This window comes from Rhinoderma darwinii, chromosome 8 (assembly GCF_050947455.1).
Source record: "Rhinoderma darwinii isolate aRhiDar2 chromosome 8, aRhiDar2.hap1, whole genome shotgun sequence".
Classification (NCBI taxonomy): Eukaryota; Metazoa; Chordata; class Amphibia; order Anura; family Rhinodermatidae; genus Rhinoderma; species Rhinoderma darwinii.
The window spans coordinates 90,056,736-90,075,804 of record NC_134694.1 but is presented as its reverse complement, the minus strand read 5'-3'; the positions used below and the strand labels follow the sequence as shown (position 1 = coordinate 90,075,804).

Below are 19,069 nucleotides of genomic sequence, written 5' to 3'. Positions count from 1 at the left end.
GCAATCATAAATCCGTCTTCAGTAAGCTCATAAGATTTAGTGGCGGCTGCAGACAGCCCAAGTTTTTATCATTTAAGGTGAATCAGTTCGATATTTACAATATGCTGCCCTGTCTGAGGGCAGCATAAAGAAGTGACCGACTTGCTGATTTCAGTGTGCTATGAATTACTAGTTCATGTTAAGTAGTTACCATGTATTTAAAACTTTTATATGCGGCATGCGGCCAGCGCCGCAACTATTTCTTAAAGTATATTTAAATATTTATGCACCCCACACCCTCCAGTCACTGATTGACACTTTTCTCACTATTACTGTGCATGAGGAGAAAGGTGGCAATTCTCCATCTCCTCTTCACTTTATCCAGTTGGAGTGCTGCAGAGTTTTTGTTATTTTTATCATGTGGACACATGGTCAGTGTCTGAAAGCTTGCACTCAGGCTCGAACCAAGATTGGGCCTGGGGAGCGGTGGTCATGGCTGCAATAACGCACATTCTTTTGCTCCAGGCACCACCTGCTGCACTGTGTGCTGATGCTGTCTAGCGTCAGGACCAAGTGTGTGGCAGTTAGCGCCTGAAGCAGAAAAGGCACAGCAAGCGAGGGGTCTAATTAATTTAGGGGTTCTGATTCATTTAAGGATTCTGACATGGGATGTGATTGATTTAGGGGGTTTGATTTGTTTGGGGTCTGAATTAATTTAGGGCTTTGGTCTGGGGTCTGAATTTATTTCTGTTGCTATAGAGGCTAAGGGCGGCTTTAGAAGCAAGGAGCCAAGTATATCTTGACAGGAAACTCTGCAGTTGGCAGGAAAAGTCGTCATAACTGTATGAGTTGGATGGATAAGAAAAAGAAAAGAGAAGACGTAACCTGTAAGTCACTGAGTTTATAGAGGACCTGTCAACTCTCCTGACATGTGTGTTATAGTACATCCTTGTATCCTCCATGAGATAACAATTCTGGAGCAGCTGTACTTAGAACTCTGAGACATTCCTCTGTTATTCCTCCTGGAAATGTATGAATAAGGCTCGGCCTACATGGAGACTTTTTAGAGTTTGGGGACACAGCCCATTGACAAGGGTAATAGTAACAACCAGTTGTCAATTTATTTATTCATTTCTAGGAGAAAAACCAGAGGAATGGCACAATGCAGAGTTAGAAGAAATAAGGTGCTAGAGAATGCACCATATACATCAGTTGACTTCCAAGTCACATCTAGAAAAAAACAACATGACAGGTTAAAACTTTAACATAATATGGGTTGTTATTTGGCCAAATAACACTGAAAGGTCATATCAAATTAACAAATGATCGTCAGTTAAAAGTTTGAAAGATTTTGGCCAATATGCATCTAATGACTATGTCAAGTTTAATACTTCTCTTTTTTTTTTTAATAAAATAATATTTCATGAAAAAAATATATATTAACCCCTTCCCATCGTAAACAACTTTCAGATTTTCATTTTCGTTTTTTCCTCCCCACCTTCCAAAAGCCTTAACTTCTTTATTTTTCATCTATATAGTCCTATGAGGACTTGATTTTTGCAGGACGAGTTGCAGTATTTCGTAGAGCCATTTATTGTGCCATATAATGTACTAGGACATGGGAAAAAGATTATTTGTGGGGTAGAAAATAATTAAAACAACATGTTAACTTTATTCTGCGGGTCAATACGATTACGGTGATACCAGATATATATAGTTTTTTATATATTTTACTAGTTTTACAAGTTAAAAAACTAAGTGTAAAATTTTTTATTTATTTTGTGTCGCCAAATTTTGAGAGCCATAACTTTTTTATTTTTCCGTCGATTAAGTGGTATGAGGGCTTATGTTTTGCGGGACAAGCTGTAGTTTTTAATGATTTTGGGGTACGTGCAAGGTTTGATCACTTTTTATTAAATTTTTTTGTGGGAGATGAGCAGACCAAAAAATAGCGATTCTGACATTTTCAATTATTTTATTTTTGTGGCCTGTTTTGGCCTTCAGGACGAAGCCGACTTTTCAAATCTGACATGTGTCACTTTATGTGGTAATAACTCCGGAATGCTTTTGCCTATCCAAGTGATTTTGAGAAGGTTTTCTCATAACATATTGTACTTTATGTTAGGGAAAAAATTTGGTCGATAAATTCTAAATTTATTTGTAAAAAACACCAAGATTTTGAGAAAATTAGCAAAAATTTGCATTTTTCTAAATTTAAATGTATCTACTTGTAAAACAGATAGTAATACCACACAAAATACTTACTAGTTTATATTTCCCATAGGTCTACTTTATGTTTGCATCATTTTTTGAACATTCTTTTATTTTTATAGGACGTTACAAGGCTTAGAACTTTAGCAGCAATTTCTCATATTTTCAAGAAAGTTTCAAAAGCCTATTTTTTCAGGGACCAGTTGAGTTCTGAAGTGGCTTTGAGGGCCCTATATATTAGAAAGTCCCCATAAATCACCCCATTTTGAAAACTGCACCCCTCAAAGTATATAAAACAGCATTCAGAAAGTGTTTTAACCCTTTAGGTGTTTCACAGGAATTAAAGGAAAGTAGAGGTGAAATTTACAAATTTCATTTTTTTTCCCGAAAATTCATTTGTAATACATTTTTTCTGTAACACAGAAGGTTTTACCCGAGAAATGCAACTCAATATTTATTGCCCAGATTCTGCAGTTTTTAGAAATATCCCACATGTGGTCCTAGTGCGGTAATGGACTGAAACACCGGCCTCAGAAGCAAAGGTGCACCTAGTGGATTTTGGGGCCTCCTTTTTTTAGAATATATTTTAGGCACCATGTCAGGTTTGGAAACTATACCCCTCAAGGAATTTATTTATGGGTATAGTTAGAATTTTGAACGCACAGTTTTTTTGCTAAATTTATTTGAATTAGTATGTGAAGATGAAAATCTACTTTTTTTGTGAAAAAACGTAGAAATGTTAAATTTTTACAAGGAATAAAGTAGAAAAACACCATAACATATGTAATGCAATTTCTTCCGATTATAGCAATACCCTATATGTGGTAATAAACTGCTGTTTGGACCCACAGCAGTCCTCAGAAGAGAAGGAGCACCATTTGGATTTCTGATTTTGCTGGAATAGTTTTCAGTGCCGTGTCGCGATTGCAATGCACTGGAGGGATGAAAACCGTGGAAACCCCCCAATAATGACCCCATTTTGGAAACTACACCGATCAAGGAATTTTTCTAGGGGTAAAGTTAGCATTTTGACCGCACAGTTGTTTTGCTGAATTCATTGGAATTAGTCTGTAAAGGTAAAAATCTACTTTTTTTCTGTAAGACATTTTTAATTTTTACAAGGAATAAAGGAGACAATTTCTCCTGATTATGTAAATACCCCATATGTGGTAATAAACTGCTGTTTGGACCCACACCGGGGCTTAGAAGGAAAGGCGCGCTATTTGGCTTTTGGAGCTCAAATTTAGCTGGAATAGTTTTTGGGTGTCATGCGAATTTGCAAAGCCACTGAGAGACCAAAACAGTGGAAGCCCCCCAAAAGTAACCCCATTTGGGAAACGACACCACTTAAGGAATATATCTAGGGGTATAGTGAGCATTTAGGCCCCACATGTCTTTTGCAGAATTTATTAGAATTAGGCCGTGAAAATTAATATCAACGTTATTTCCACAAAAATGTTGATTTTTTTCAATTTTACAAAGGATAAAGGAGAAAATGCACCCCAACATTTGTAAAGCAATTTCTCCCAAGTACGGCTATACCCCACATGTGGTCATAAATGTTTTTTTATTAGAAAGTAATTAACCCTTTCCGAACTGATCCATGTTTTGCTTTTTCTTTTTCATTTTGCCTCCCCGCATTCCGAGAGCCACAACTTTTTTATTTTTCCATTAATAGAGTGGTGTGAGGGCTTATTTTTTGCGGGACGAGCTGTAGTTTTTATTGGTACCATTTTTTGGTACATAAGACTTTTTGGGCACTTTTTATTACATTTTTTGGTAGAGCGAAGGTGACCAAAAAACAGTGATTTTGCCGTTTAAAAGTCTTTATTTTTCACGGCGTTCACCGTGCGAGTTCAATAATGGTATATTGTAATCGTTTGGACTTTTACGGATGCAGCGATACCAATTTTGTGTGTTTTTACATTACTTTAGAGAAAAAATGTGAAAAGGATTTCTTTTTGGCCTTTAAATATTTATTTAATTTTTTCCACCAATAATAACTACTTACTTTTGTTTTTACATATTTTCTTAGTCCCCCTAGGAGACTTGGACCAGCGATCGCTAGATTCCTGGTAGAATACACTGCAATACTAATGTACTGCAGTATATTGTGATTTTTACAGGCTCCTGTAACAGCTCAATCGCTGTTTCTGTCCGTTAGTCCCGTGTATCAGCTGTAATACACAGCTGACACCTGCAGTGTATGGCGCGGGTTCGGCACGTGAGACACAGCATATATCACCCCCCACACCACGACATGCTATTAAGTCATGGTGCGCGAAGTGTTTAATGTGCAGCGGATGGTGCAGAGTGAAAATTACAATTTTCCACTGATGTGCCATTTTAGTGCACTATATGTTGTGCCCAGTTTGTGCCACAAATACCTCATAAAATATTAACCGGTTTCTCCCGGGTATGGCGATGCCATATCGGTGGACGTAAACAGCTGTTTGGGCACGCTGTAGGGCTCAGAAGGGAGGGAGCGCCATTTGGCTTTTGGAGCGCAGATTTTGCTTGGTAGTAGCTCTGGCGTTTTGCTGGTATTTCAGTTTAGAATCTGGGGGCATATGTAGGCTGGGCAGAGTACATGAGGGGCATAATAAGATGGTATAATAATGCAGTAAATAAATAATAATCCGCAGATATGTGGCCTTTGTGGCACTTATAAATGGTGCCTGATCTTATCTGCTTTTGGAACACTGCACATTTTGCATTGCCATAATCTGGGAGCCAGAACTGTTTTTATTTTTTCACCACCGGAGCCGTGTGTGGGCTTATTCTTTGTGGGACAATCTGTAGATTTCATTGGTACCATTTTGGCGTACATGCAATTTTTTTTGATTACTTTTTATTCCATTTTTCGGCAAGCCAGGTGACCAAAGACCATCAATTCTGACAGGGATTTTTATTTATTTTTTACAGCGTTCACCCTGGGCTATAAATGACCATTATATTTTATTCTGCGGGTCGGTACGATTACAGCAATACCATATGTATATCGTTTTTTTAATGTTTTGCAGCGTTTGCGCAATAAAATAACTTATTTAGAAAATTTTTTTTTTTTTGTATCACCATATACTGAGAGCCATAAGTTTTTTATTTTTCAGTCAAGAAAGCTGTGTGAGGGCTTGTTTTTTGCGGTACGGGTTGTAGTTTGTATTGGTACTATTTTGGCGTACATGCAACTTTTTGATCACTTTTTATTGTATATTTTGGGAGGAGTGGTGACCAAAAAAAAGTGATTCTGGCATTGTTTTTCGTTTATTTTTTTTGCGGTGTTCACCGTGCGGGAAAAATAATATTATAGTTTTATAGTTGGGGTCGTTACGAACGTGGTGATACCAAATATGTGTACTTTTTTTTTACGTTTTTATTTTTTTCTACAGTATAATAAAAGACTTATTATAGGAAAAAAAGCAGTTCTTGTTTATGTCACTTATAACTTTTATTTTTACACTTTTTTATAAACATTTTTTTTCTTTTTTTTACTTTTCTCACTTGTCCCACTAGGGGACACTTAGACTTGCAGCTCTGATCGCTGCTGGAATACATTACACTACACACGTAGTGTAATGCATTCCAACTGTCATTGTGACGTAACAGTCACACTGACAGGAAGCCTACGAAGACCAGCCCCCGGCTGGTCCTCATAGGCTTCTGTACATGGCAGCCCGGAAGCCATTGTCTGGCGTCCGGTTGCCATGGGTACCATCAGCAGCCCCCGTGATTTCAATTTAGAATGTTGCCGATCGGCGCTAAACACCTTAATTGTGGTGTTCAAAATCGAACGCCGCAATTAAGGGGTTAACTGCCGAAATCAGCGGCGATGGGCCGCTGATCGGCAACGGGGAATGCAGGGCAGACACCCTGCAGTTAACCGCCGCTGCGGTGTAGCGCCCCATGGTGGTTAACTGTCAAAGCACAGACGTAACTGCACGTCAAGGTGCGCGAACTTACTGCACACATTGACGTCAAGGTGCGGGAAGGGGTTAAAATTTGATACAATACAAAATTATTGTTAATCAATTAGTTATTTAATCTACTATAACACTATATTACTATAGTAATAATACTACATTACTATAATAATACCGCTAGGTTTAACATTTTAGGGAATTCTCCACGTGCTTATTTCAACAATCCCCTTTCCAGTTTAAGTGTCGCTAAATGCAGTCCGGTAGCTCAGTTAGAAGTGTTTGGCAGACACACATGTCAAGATTGGGCAGCTCCTTTTTAGATAGTGCCACAGTGCCCTCTGTGGATGCTGCCACAATGCCCTCTGGGGATGCACCACAGTGCTCTTTGGGAGTTGCTGCCACAGTGCCCTCTGTAGATGCTGCCACAGAGCCCTCTGTAGAAGCTGCCACAGTGCCCTCTGTAGATGCTGTCACAGTGCTCTCTGTAGATGCTGCCACAGAGTCCTCTGTAGATAATGCCACAGTGCCCTCTGTAGATAACGCCATAGTGCCCTCTGTAGATAATGCCACATTGCCCTCTGTAGATAATGCAACACACCCCTAGATAATGCCAGAGTGTCCTCTGTACATACTGCCACAGTGCCCTCTGTAGATGCTGCCACAGTGCCCTCTGTAGATGCTGCCACAGTGCCCTTTGTAGATGCTGCCACAGTGCCCTCCGTAGATGCTGCCACATTGCCCTCCGTAGATGCTGCCACAGTGCCCTCCGTAGATGATGCCACAGTGCCCTCCGTAGATGCTGCCACAGTGCCCTCCATAGATGCTGCCACAGTGCCCTCCGTAGATGCTGCCAGAGTCCTCTGTAGATAATGCCACAGTGCCCTCTGTAGATAATGCCACAGTGCCCTCTGAAGATAATGCCACAGTGCCCTCTGAAGATAATGCCACAGTGCCTTCTGTAGATAATTCCACAGTGCTCTCTGTAGATAATGCAACACACCCCTAGATAATGCCACAGTGTCCTCTGTACATACTGCCACAGTGCCCTCTGTAGATGCTGCCACATTGCCCTCTGTAAATGCTGCCACAGTGCCCTCTGTAGATGCTGCCACAGTGCCATCCATAGATGCTGCCACAGTGCCATCCGTAGATGCTGCCACAGTGCCCTCCGCAGATGCTGCCACAGTGCCCTCCACAGATGCTGCCACAGTGCCCTCTGCTGATAATGGCACACACACCCCAAGTAGTTAGCTCCATTGGGGCTCCCTCTAGGAGTGGAATCCCCAGCCAGAGTGTTGCCGACACTTTGGCTGGGGATTCCTCTACTTTTGGAGCCCCTGACATCACTGCACTAGTATAGGCTCTGTGCCGGAACTCTGGGGAAGTCATTAACATCAATGTCCATATATGGACAGTGATGTCAGGGGCTTTCCCAGAGCTGGAGTCCCAGAGCTGAGCCGCTTCTAGCACTCTGCCTGGGATTCCAGCTCTGCTCCTGACATCCATGTCCATATATGGACATGGATGTCAGGGGCAACCCCAGGGCTGGAGTCCCAGGCAGAAGGCTAGTAGGCTGTTCCTGGGACTCCAGCTGTGCTCCTCACATCACTGGGACTCCTGCTCTGGGGAAGCCCCTGACATCACTGTCGATGTATGGACAGCGATGTCAGAGGCTTCCCCAGAGTCCTGGAGCAGAGCCTGTACTAGCTCTCTGCCCAGGACTCCACTCTGGGGAAGACCCTGACACACTGTCTATATATGGACAGCGATATCAGGGAATTCCACAGAGTCTGGGAGCAGAGCCTATACTAGCGCTCTGCATGGGACTCCGGCTCTGGGGAAGCCCCAGACATCGCTGTCCATATGTGGACAGTGATGTCAGGGAATTCCAGAGTCCCGGAACAGAGTCTGTACTAGCTGCTCTGTGTCCTGCGGGCTGCAGATGACAGCCCCAAGGGCCGCATGCCCATGGAGGGTTAAATAATGATATATTGTAATAGTTCACTTTTTTTATTAGTCCTCCAAGTGGACTTTAACCAGCGATCGTTGGATCGCTTGCACAATATACTGCAATACTAATGTATTGCAGTAAATCGTCTTTCCGACAGGCTTGTATTAAGCTCTGCCAGAGGCAGCGCTTAATAGGAGCACAAAGATGGCGGACCTGGGGGCCTTCATTAGGCCCCCAGGCAGCCATGAGCTGCTAGAGGTTGTCGCCCCGTTTTTTCTGATGATCGAAATGCCGCGGTCGCTATTGACCGCGGCATTTAACAAGTTAAACTAGCACGATCCCACTCGTTACTGTGAAGTGTCGGCTGTAACATACAGCCGACACCCGCATTGTATGGAGCGGATTCACTCCGTGAGCCCGTTCCATACTTCCCCTACCTGGCTATGACGTAACCATACGTCAAATGTCGGGAAGGGGTTAAAGGACAGCCTAACACCAATGTTACGTTTTACTGTTCATTTTCCATACTATGTATTATCTACCAAAACTAGAAAATTAAATATGTTTTTGAGTGCAACAGATAACATTGGGGCAGATTTACTAATGTGATTGTAGCGTGCCATGTTTATAATACAATGTGGAATCCATTTTCAACCTTTTTTATGAAGCAAATGTGCCAAAAGGAACAGATTTTTGGTGCTTCACTAGACACAAAGTGTCTACAAAATGGGTGTGCCTTGGACAAATCTGTGTGGTTTAAAATGTGCCAAGTGTCATTTTTCGCAAAAAATTACAAAAATCGGAAACTAAGCCAACCAAGAGTTGGTAAAGGAAAAGAGAACTGTTTAACATGTTTAGATAGATGCAAGATATTTATCATGCAGCATGCGACACTGTAATCTTCTGACTGCCTGGTCTGAGTTTACGCTGTCTAAAGATTAGACAGCATTAGTAAAAATGCTCTATTTTTTTCTATTTGGACAAATGAAAGACAGCTCAGTTTGTATAGTCATACAAACTGGAATGTCATTAGTGTGACACTACATAAAACTAGGCTAGGAAGCTAGTAAAATGATGTAAGTGCTTTGCAACTCTCACATGACAGTCTGCCTTTGTTCAATTAGTTGTACTGATTCTACATCTACAAAGGGGTTAATGTAATGTCACTGCTGAAAGCATTTAGAGGGATTTCCTTACTGGCAAAAAATTGTTATGGAGAATAGAATATGTGTTTCATAATAGTTGATAAAATTGTATAAATTCAAAGTCAAATATTTTAAAAATTATTGTAGGGTAGTGGATGTTACAGATGAACAGCAAATCACCATTTAACATTTTTGAAATGTATCACTCTGCATGATACGTACCTCTGAATAAAGAAAATATATTATGTTTTATTAAAGTCCTATGCAAAGTCACATATAGGGTTCTATTCACACCATTTGTGGCTATATAGTGAAAAGCCTATGTCTGGAAATAATGCAATAATAAATAACAAGAGAAAATAGAAAAATAGAAAATATTTTCAATTAATTAAAAAGGATGCAGACGCAAACTTTTTTGCAGTATATATATACAGTGTATATATATATATATATATATATATATATATATATATATATGCATACAGTATATATTTGGTGAAGCTGAAAATCTGGCACAGGAAATCTGGTCTTCTCAGAGAGATGGACTTTTGGAGCTGTTTCACAGTATAAAATCAGTAGTTTGATTAACTTTTATCTAATATGTATGCATGACATTTTGATATGTTGGTCTATAATGCAGAAAATACATGATATTACAGAATGTAAAAAAAAAAAAAGAAAAGAAACTGATGTTGTCTGACATAGCATACATCAGCCTATAAGCAATCTGAACTCTTCTGCATCTTTTTAATTTGGACTTCCGTATTTATGAACAAACATGGGTCTATAAATTCCATTATCTAGAGTGGAAATGTTGACACACTTTTGTTGTGTACTTATACACAGTCGAGTCACATTATTATGACCACCAGCCAGGGGTAAACCTAGCCCCCCTGATGCCTGATGTGAACTATAAAAAGGTGCCCCCCCAAAAAATCTATCCGAGTTTTCTCATTACTAGCTTTACACAACAAACACGCAATATATACATTTTTTAAATAGGAAAACATTTGATGTTTATTTGTTAAAGTGCTGTTTGAAACATAGAAAAGATTTAAATAATTCTTCTTACTGCCAATCAGTGCAGTGCAGTGCAAATAGTATGGTCTGCACTGCACTGCCCCATGTCTCTCCTCGGCAGCCAGTCTCATTTGCAGCATAACTCTCTGCAATTACATTCAAGCCAGTCCAGGACGGATCGCGCTTTGTGCTGTTTTGAAGCAGGAAAGTCCTGGGCTGGTTTCTTTGCTCTACTTGCTGTATTGTAGTGGTCTGCTTGTGCTGGCTCGATGTCAGTGGTGGATTAATATGATCTTAGGCCCTGTGCTGTACACAAGTTATGGGCCCACACACGTAAGTATCACCTACATGTCAAAGTACATCACATGCCACTCTACAGACTGTCTCTTAGTCTGATCAACTGCTGCCACACTCACACTTCCCCACAGACCACACCACAGTAATTTACATAGATTGTAAGACCAACATTTTCAACAATACCACCATACTGTTACTGAATAATACCCCCACACCATAACTACATAGTGGCTTAATAATACTTGCACACCATGACTGCATATTACCACCACATAGTGTCTGAATAATACGCCCATACTGTTACTGAATAATACCTGAACTCCATGAGCACATAGTGACTGAATAATACCCCCATACTGTTACTGAATAACACCGCCACACCATAACCACATAGTGACTGAATAATGCCCCCATACTATTACTGAATAATACCTCCACACCATAACCACATAGTAACTGAATAATACCCAATACTGTTACTGAATAATACCGCCATACCATAACCACATAGTGACTGAAAAATGCCCCCATACTGTTACTGAATAATACCACCACACCATAACCACATAGTGACTGAATAATACCCCCATACTGTTACTGAATAATACCTCCATACTGTTACTGAATAATACCACCACATCATAAAAACATAGTGACTGAATAATACCCACATACTGTTACTGAATACCTCCACACCATAAACACATAGTGACTGAATAATACCTCCATACTGTTACTGAATAATACCTCCACAACATGACCACATAGTGACTGAATAATACCCCCACACAGTTACTGAATAATACCGCCACACCATAACCAGAGACTGAATAATACCCCCATACTGTTAACGAATAATACCTCCACACCATCACCACATAGTGACTTAATAATACTTCGACACCATGACCACATATTACCACCACATAGTGTCTGAATAAGACCACCATACTGTTACTGAATAATACCACTGCATCAGGATCACATATTAACACCATATAGTGACTGAATAATACCCCAAACTGTTACTGAATAATACCTCTATGCTGTTACTGAATAATACCACCACATTGTAACCACATAATGACTGAATAATACCCCCATACTGAAACTGAATAATGCCACCACATCATAACCACATAGTGACTGAATAATACCCCCATACTGCTACTAAATAATACCTCCACAACATGACCACATAGTGACTGAATAATACCTCCACACTGTAACTGAATAATACTGCCACACCATAACCACATAGTGACTGTATAATACCCCCATACTGCTACTAAATAATACCTCCACAACATGACCACATAGTGACTGAATAATACCTCCACACTGTAACTGAATAATACTACCACACCATAACCACGTAGTGACTGAATAATACCACCATACTGTTACTTAATAATACAGCCACACCATAACCAGTGACTGAATAATACCCCCATACAATTAACAAAAAATACCTCCGCACCATCACCACATTGTGATAATACTTGGACACCATGACCACATATTACCGCCACATAGTGACTGAGTAATGCCAGCATATTGTTACTGAATAAAACTAACAAAACCAAGATCACATATGACTACAATATAGTGTCAGGAAAAAAACACCATACTGTTAGTAAATAAAACACACTATATATAGACCAATATTACCACCATACAGTGACCTTATAGAGGTAGATGCCAGTTATACAGATCTGCAGGTCATATAAGTGATTACAGTATAGTTATATCCAGTGACTCACTGGTGACGTCTTCTCAGATTGGAGTTGTTCACTTTTACCTTTTCTTCATTATCCAGCCAAAACCGCAATGACAGCTTCTCCCACCCACATTTTCCTGCAGAATACAACACAGATATCTTTAGGTCCTTGCTTTTATAGCACACCCCTAACTATTCCCTACCTCTACACAATCTCCCTATACATCGTGCCCCAGATGGTAATAATGCATTCTCTAGGTGCCCCACACAGTAATAGTACATACCCCCTTTTGTTCCCCCTCAAGGGCCCACACAATAAGTGCTACTTTTGATCCCGTACACAGTAATAATGTCCCCTTTATACCTTACCCAGTGATAGAGCCACTTTTAGTGCCCCACCCAGTAATAGTGTTCCCACTCAGTACTAATACCCCCTTTATGTCCCCAGAGGAATAATGTCTCCACTCACCAATAATGCGGCCTTTTATGCCCCCACTCAGTACTAATGCCCCTTTTTCTGCCACACTAATAATGCTCTAACAGTAAAATTGCCTCTTTATAACCCCACTCAGTAAAAATGCCTCCTTTATGCCCCCACATTAAGGATGCCCCCTTTTGTATGCTCCTTTTTTATGCCCCCTTTTTATTACCTAATAGACTTGTAACCCCAGCCTGACGTTCTGAATGAGTTCAGTGGCACGGCGTGGACGGCATAATGCAGTGACATCATCGTGCCGGGCCGCTGACGTCATCAGCGTGCTCTTGTAGGCCGCAGGCCTAAACAAGGCAGTGGCTTACAAGGGAAAACGGTGGAACAGGGAGCCAATGGCCAGGGTTCGGCTTGCAAATTTTAGCCCCGTAAGAACTCTGCTAACTGTCAACGAAAAAAATCACTCGCGGGGTGGCTGTAGGCTGTATTATCAGGCTGGGAAGGGACAAAAACTGTGGTCCTTTCCAACCTGGTAATGCTAGGCTGTTGCTGCTTTATTGTATCTGGCTAGTTATGAAAAATAGGGGGTACCTCACGTCATTTTTGAAAAAGTAAATAATTGAAAAAAAATGACGTGAGATCCCCTCCATTTTTTATAACCAGACAGACATAATAAAGCAGCCACAGCCTAGCATTACCAGGGTGGGAAGGGCCGCAGGCCCTTCTCAGCCTGATAGTACCAGCCTGCGGCCACCCCAGTACCCGCCATTCACTTCAGATGGTCAGGTACTGGATCGAACCTGGCTCTTCCCGGTACTCCTTCTAGTGGTGGGTAATGGGGTAATAATAGGGGTTTAGTGCTAGCCTTTTTACGGGGTAACACTAAGCCACAGTAGTAATGGACACTCTCAATCAGACAACTGCCATTACTAAGGCGGTAATGAAGTATTAAAAACCAAACAGACATAAAACATTTTTTTTAATTCAGAAAAACAACTCTTCCACACAATCCACTTTAACCATTTTATTTTTTTTTTAAAACCATAAATCAGCGAAGTAGTCCAACTAATCTACGACGTAGTCCAAATGGTTCAGCGGAACCTGAAAAACAAAAATTAGCAGTATGGAAAAAAATATATAAAGATGGCTGCCCCCACAGAAGTACAAACATGTGAATAAATAGTTACCGTAGGGAACATATTAAAATAATTAGAAAAAATAGGCCCATAACTTAAAACATATCAAATTTAAAAAAAAATGATAACACCTTTCCTTTAAAGTGTAAAAAAAAAATTCAAAAACTTTTGACACGTCTGAAGTTTTGATCATTGGGGTCCGAGCACTGAGACCCTCACTAGTCGCTAAAACAAAGTGGCAGAAGTGCTTGGGTGATCGTTGTGCCCCTTCGATTCTGTTCAGCTTTCCTTGGAGCAGTGTTCGGGCTCAATAAAAAGTTTATGAGTCTGTACACCGGTCGGCTGATAGACAATCATAATTGAAGCGGCATAGCTCTCACCCAAGTACTTTGTTTTAGTGATTGGTGGGGGTTTTGGACCTAGCACAAACTTCACAAGCGGCGACGTAGGCCTTAACGTCTTTAGGTAACCCAGGCCACCAATAGATTCTGGCAATGAGGTGCTTTGTACCCAGGATGCCTGGATGACCAGATAGTGCGGAGTCATGATTTTCCCTAAGTACCCTTAGCCGGAATTGCAGGGGAACAAACAGCTTGTTCTCATGAAGGTTCTCGGGAGCTGAACCTTGATCAGCCGCAATCTCAGAGACTAAATCAGAATCAATAGAGGAAATGATTATACTTGGAGGCAAAATACAAGCAGGATCTTCCTCCGAAGGAGGGCTGGCCATGAAGCTACGCGACAGTGCATCAGCCTTATTATTTTTAGACCCAGCCATATAGGTAACCAAAAAGTTGAATCTGGTAAAAAATAACGCCCATCGAGCTTGTCTCGGGTTTAGCCTCCGGGCAGATTCTAGGAAAACCAGATTCTTGTGGTCGGTAAGGACCGTTACCTGGTGCCTAGCCCCCTACAGGAAGTGGCGCCACTCTTCAAATGCCCATTTAATGGCTAAGAGTTCGCTGTTGCCAATATCATAGTTACTCTCAGTGGGCGAAAACTTCCTGGAGAAGTAGGCACAGGGACGGAGATGGGTGAGGGACCTGGTACCCTGTGACAAGACAGCCCCCACTCCCACCTCGGACGCGTCAACCTCCACGATTAACGGCTCCATTTGGTTGGGCTGAACCAGCACCGGGGCCGAGATAAAGCACTTCTTAAGGACCTCAAAAGCCTGGACAGCCTCAGGAGGCCAGTGGAGGAGATCAGCACCTTTGCGAGTGAGATCCGTAAGAGGCTTAGCGATGACCGAGAAGTTAGCAATAAATCTCCTGTAATAATTAGCGAACCCCAGGAAGCACTGTAACGCCTTCAGGGAGGCAGGTTGGACCCATTCCGCCACAGCCTGGACCTTGGCGGGGTCCATGCGGAATTCATGAGGAGTGAGGATTTGACCCAAAAATGGTATCTCCTGCACCCCAAACACACATTTTTCGGTCTTAGCAAACAGTTTGTTTTCCCGAAGGACCTGGAGCACCTTCCTGACATGATCAATGTGGGAGGACCAGTCCTTGGAAAACACAAGTATGTCATCAAGGTACACTACAAGAAATACCCCCAGGTAGTCTCTTAAAATCTCATTTATGAAATTCTGGAAGACCGCGGGAGAATTACACAACCCAAAGGGCATGACGAGGTATTCGAAATGACCTTCGGGCGTGTTAAACGCAGTCTTCCACTCATCCCCCTCTTTGATGCGGATAAGGTTATAAGCCCCCCGTAGATCAAACTTAGAGAACCATTGAGCCCCCTGAACCTGATTAAAGAGATCAGGAATCAATGGAAGGGGATACTGGTTCCTCACAGTGACCTTATTTAAGTTTCGGTAGTCAATGCATGGCCTAAGACCACCATCCTTCTTCCCAACGAAGAAGAAGCCAGCACCTACCGGAGAAGTAGAGGGGCGAATGTAACCCTTGGCCAGGCATTCCTGGATATACTCTCTCATGGCTTCACGTTCGGGACAAGAGAGATTAAATATCAGGGAGCTTAGCTCCTGGTACCAAATCGATAGCGCAATCGTATTCTCTATGAGGGGGTAACACTTCGGAGGCGTCCTTAGAGAAAACATCAGCGTAGTCCTGAACAAATTCAGGTAGCGTGTTCACCTCCTCAGGGGGAGAAATAGAATTAACAGAAAAACATGACTTCATGCATTCATTACCCCATTTGGTAAGATCCCCAGTATTCCAGTCAAACGTGGGATTATGCAACTGCAACCAGGGAAGGCCTAAAACCAAATCGGACGATAATCCCTGCATTAACAGTACAGAGCACTGCTCCAAATGCATGGAGCCAAAGGAGTTAAAAAACAGGGGTATGCTGTGTAAAATAACTATTAGCAAGAGGAGTGGAGTCGATACCCACTACCGGGACAGGTTTAGGCAAATCAATCAGAGGCATAGAAAGAGACATAGCAAATTCCACAGACATGATATTAGTAGAGGACCCTGAATCCACGAAGGCACTGCCGGTAGCAGACCTACCACCAAAAGAGACCTGAAAGGGAAGCAAGATTTTATTACGTTTCATATTTACGGGAAATACCTGTGCGCCCAAGTGACCTCCCCGATGGTCACTTAGGGGCGCAAGTTCCTCCGGCTGCTTATTCTTACGCCCAGGACAGTTGTTCACTTGATGCTTGTCATCCCCACAGTAGAAGCAGAGACCATTCTTCCTGCGGAACTCTCTACGTTGTTGGGGGGACACGGAGGCCCCGAGTTGCATAGGTACCTCCGAGTCTTCCGTGGAAGAACGAAGCAACGGAACCTCGGGAGGCATCATGGGGGAGTCAGAGGAAAAAACACCAAGACGTTCAAGTCGTCGTTCCCTGAGACGTCAGTCAAGTCGTACCGCTAAAGCCATAACCTGGTCTAGGGAGTCAGAAGAGGGGTAGCTAACTAGCAGGTCTTTCAGGGCATTCGACAGGCCCAACCTAAACTGGCACCTTAAGGCAGGGTCATTCCACCGAGAAGCTACGCACCACTTCCTAAAGTCAGAACAATACTCCTCAACAGGTCTCTTACCCTGACGTAAGGTCACCAGCTGACTCTCGGCAAAGGCAGTCTTGTCAGTCTCGTCATAAATGAGTCCTAGAGCAGAAAAGAAAAGATCAACGGAGGAAAGTTCAGGGGCATCAGGAGCCAAGGAGAAGGCCCATTCTTGGGGCCCCTCCAGGAGCCGGGACATAATTATACCCACCCGCTGGCTCTCAGAACCTGAGGAGTGGGGCTTTAAGTGAAAATAGAGCCTACAACTCTTCCGAAAGGAGAGAAAAGTCTTCCGGTCCCCTGAGAACCGGTCAGGCAACTTGAGGTGGGGTTCAAGAGGTGAGGTGTGGGGTACTACCATGGTAGCATCAGGCTGATTGACCCTCTGAGCCAGGGCCTGGACCTGTAGGGAGAGGCCCTGCATTTGCTGAGCCAGGGTCTCAAGGGGGTCCATAGTAGTGTCAGGGACCAGGGTAGACTAGGTATATGGGCTTGTGAATATGTAATGATGGGGGTAGGGAAACAGACAAGTGAGCCCTAATCTACCCGCTACTCAGTCCCTGCCTACTTGCAACGACCCGCCCTAGACGACGGGGTACAACTGGGCGACGGTCCCTACACTCAATAAGTGAACGACCGACAAACAGACAAGGGAACACAGAACCTAAGGGAAACGGGGCAGTTGCCAACGGCAACACCGTGAGCAACAAGAGTAGTAAACGAGCCGAGTCAAACCAGGAGAGTACGAGGTGCAAAACGCAGAGCAGGAGAGTAGTGAACAAGCCGAGTAAACCAGGAGAGCACGAGGTACCAAACGCAGAGCTGGAGAGTAGTCAACAAGCCAGGGTCAATACGAAGCAGGGATAAATAGTACAAGAAGCTGCAGCAGGGCCAGGAAACCAACAGAGAAGATTCACAAGCAAGGAGGAACAGGAAAGGCAGGTATAAATCGACAGAGGGCGGGAGCTAGCTCCGTCTGGCCAGGCTGCGATAGGCTCTCCCACTCCTAAGCCTGCCATCCTGAGTGGTGGAAGATGGAGTCAGTCTCACAGACCTAGAAGCAGGTGCAGACTGATTACCTATGGGCGTTGATAAAGAAGCTGTGCCTGGCAGATCCTTTACAGAATCATAGAAAGAATATTACATTTAAGGGGCATTGCATTTATTCACAATATCTAGAGCTCTGTAGTTTACTCAGTTTAAACCGCATCAATTTGAACTATTAAACCAGAGCATTGCAAACTCTGGGCTTTGATTTTATTCTTTCTAATGAATCATGACTAAAAAAAAAAAATAGAAATTTTCATTTTGCACTGAATTTCTGAATAATTGAGAGCTAATTACATCAAATGCCAAAGTCTTTCACAGCTCTGTACCATGAGATGCAGCTCAGAGTAAGAAGGGGCAGTGACCTTTCACCCCATCATAATAATAGCACATTGTGCTTTTTCTGGCAGAAAAGTTGCATTGCATGGGAAACAATTTCTTAGTTTGTCGCTCATTAGACACATTTAGTCAACACAAACTAGGATTTTTATTCTGTTGTAAACAGTGTACTCAGAGTTTGAAGTCTCTGTATGGCTGTGAAACGTAACCACAATAGTTGTCACATTTCAAATTGCTAATTGTAATTATGGAAATCTCTTGATACTTTCTTCTTACTATAATGTTAGAAAGATGGCTAAATTTAAACTAAGAATTACTGGGTCAAATACTGAAAAGAAAGAGAATGAAAAATCAGAGAAGATTATCTAAGGGTATGTTAAGATGTGGAATATATGCTGTAGAATTTCCGCAGCGTTTACAGTAGCAGCAAAGTGAATAAAATTTTCTCAAATCTTATCCTAAGGCTACTGAAAAATTCTGCACAGAATAAAATGACCTGCGGTGCGGATTATAAATCTGTTGTGGAAAGTCTGCGCATTTGTTGCAAAATATTTCCTATAGTTCAAAGAAGAAGTCAAATTCTGCAACAAATGCCAATATCTGCAGCATTGCTGCGTATTCATAGCAAATTATGCATGTTAAAAAAAAGACTTTACTCACTTTCCCAGTGCTCCTATAGCAATGTGGCCTTGCTCTTCTGGCTGCTCTGTGAACACCAGCCTCCTGTATTGATATTTCATTACACGTGACCCTTGCATCCAATCACAGACTGCAGCAGTCACATGTGACGAAACATCTTTACAGAAGGCTGTCTGTGCAGAAAACAGATGGGAGAGTAAGAACACATTCCTATGGCACAGCCAGGGGAGGTTAGTTTAGGCCAT

General features: G+C 42.2%; 1 long non-coding RNA gene across 2 annotated transcripts in view; it reads right to left on the bottom strand.

The window, feature by feature from the left end:
- The window catches only part of LOC142659605 (uncharacterized), a 193,096-nt gene that overhangs the window by 142,312 nt on the left and 31,715 nt on the right, over positions 1-19,069 (bottom strand). For both annotated transcript variants that reach the window (XR_012850351.1, XR_012850350.1), the window contains exon 2: positions 12,325-12,380. This is a non-coding gene — a long non-coding RNA (uncharacterized LOC142659605). The remainder of the gene's footprint in view (positions 1-12,324; positions 12,381-19,069) is intronic.